Genomic DNA, 2,516 nt, shown 5'->3' with positions numbered 1-2,516 from the left:
CTCACGACTCTGCTAGAAAATTTGCTGGAAACCCCACCCTTTCCCTTATCTTCTCAAAATTACACAACCACTTGAGACATTGTTTCAGTTTTGAAGGACAGAGTTTACTTCATTCTGATTACTTTTCCTTGTTTCTATTTCTTCCTGTCTTTTGAAAACTCATAAAGCCCAAGGATGGCACTAGTCTCCTCTAGGACACCAGGAGACACTTGTGTCTATATAAGTGTCATTAAAGAACCAAAATCATGAAGATAAGATTTTTCCTAACTGCTCTAGGCTAGTCGGAACTTGGGACATGTGTTTACAAAAGCAAAGAAACAAAGTCTTTCATCTTCTCTCACTTGCCACAATCAAAAATCAAATTTCAAGCATTAAAAAGTACTAATTGTCACAGTAGCTGTAACTTTTAATTTGTCCCATTGGTCATTATTTTTATACATTTTAATACAACAAAAATGAAATCTTTAAGCAAAGCTTTATGGCTCATCTGATTACAAAAGACCTTGCAAGTGCTATTTAAGAATGATTTCCTTTATTGCAACATCTTCATACATTATCAATCAATTCAAGCAGAAAAATATTTTAAACATTAGGATATAATCCTTCTGTGGTGTGTTTTCAAGAATGGTGAAATATATTTTTTCTTGATGTATATATGTCAAACTGACTCATTTTCTCAAAAATGTACTTCTTAATAGCAACAGTTCTTCATAATACAGTAACATCCTTAAACACATTGAATATTTTCTTCTTTGTGCCTTAAATGATTTCTGAAAGTAATCATTTGAACCAAATCACTTGGTTTTAGACAGTAATGCTCCTGTAAAGTTATTCTCTATATTTAAATTTTTCCACATTTACCATGCACTGCATATATCCCTAGTATTTTGGACCTTTTAAAAAGTCTCTGTTTTTATTTATGAACATTTGTTCATAATATTGTAATTAGAAGCATACCCACTGGATCTTTTCTTTGAAAACGTTTTCCTTGTTTATTCAATCTTCCAACATAGGGAAACTTTTTGCTACCTCATTCACTTTAAACTCGGCAATCTATAAGACTCCATTTTCAGTGCGATCTATATTGATTATTCAACAAAAAGCATTTGAGTTTCTTTGATTCATCAAAGAAGCATATGTACTTCTATAGCTGCCACTGAAAAGTTTATTTTTTAATCTGCAGAGCGTTACTTCTTTGATTGTGTGTAGTCCTAAGGAAAGATTAGTATAAAGAAATTTGCAGGTTTCTAAAGGTCATTTTGATACATGCTTTTCAAGGCCACTTCTAACTTTAGTGGCATAAAACTGATGTATTGTTTGTTTTTCTTCTCGATCTTGGGGTTACCCACACCTCACCGTTTCTACAGCTGGAGCCAAGATTCTCAAGCTCTAGGCTTAAATTGGGACAATCAGCTTTGATTTACAAACTTGCTTTTCCAAGTTTAGAACATCACCTTCCTTCCTTCCTTCCTTCCTTCCTTCCTTCCTTCCTTTCTTCCTTCCTTCTTTCTTTTTCCTTTCTTCTTTCCTTCCTTTCTTCCTTTCTTTTTATTTCTCCCCTTTCTCTATTTATTCATTTACTTAATATATTCCTTCATTTATTTTTCTTCCAACTGCACAGAGCTACTGCACTCCATCCATGCCTTGTTAATATTATCCTGTCTATTTCTATTGTCTTTAATTCATTTTCACCCCATCTCGTCCATTTGATCTATCAAATTCGTGCAGAGCTCTCTAATGCATTTCCTTTGAGTGCTACTCTCTTGTTTTGCTCAAAGCCCCATGTTAGAAGTTCCCATTCCAAATCCTTGAGCCAAATCCCTGTACATACTGTGGTGCACAGACTGTATAACTACTAAGACCAATATTTACAGGATGGTTTTGGTGTCTTTCTTCTAACAGACACTTAGCTGTGTGCTTTGGCTGTGTAATCTGATCTAACTGTGGCAACAACTAGGTAGTGGATATGCCTGGGTGTGTCATTCAAGCAATGATATTGCAAATCAGGGGGCCTTGAATAGTTCATACAAAGTTAATAGTCACAGACGTAAGATGTAGCCTTATGACGTAACTGAAGCCCTATGCTCTCAACCAGTATCCATGATGTTTTCTGTTCCATTTCATTTTATCATGTATGACTTAGGGATTCTTCTGCTCTCCTTTGTTTCTTGCTTTTTCTCAAACTGTTGTACTGTAATGCTTTTCTTTTTGCATAGTAAACTGGTATTTATTTTTAAATCCTTACTTACTCTTGAAATTTTGTCTAGATGCTTTGTCATAAAGTACTTGTATCCAGTTGAAATTTCTGTTGATTGGTTTTCTTTATTGTATCCTAAACTTTTCCTTGTCCTATGTACTATTGATGCTTTTTCTGAATATTTGTGTGTTCTTAAGTTCCAGTAATTCCTTAACCATGTTGCTATGACAACTGTCACCTTTCAATGTCTTGCATTAGTAAGAGGGGAATATTTCATGATTCTATTGTTTAAGAAATTCAGGAAGTTTAGTTGATCAGA

This window comes from Rattus norvegicus, chromosome 7 (genome assembly GCF_036323735.1).
Source record: "Rattus norvegicus strain BN/NHsdMcwi chromosome 7, GRCr8, whole genome shotgun sequence".
NCBI lineage: Eukaryota > Metazoa > Chordata > Mammalia > Rodentia > Muridae > Rattus > Rattus norvegicus.
This window is presented reverse-complemented; position numbering follows the sequence as displayed.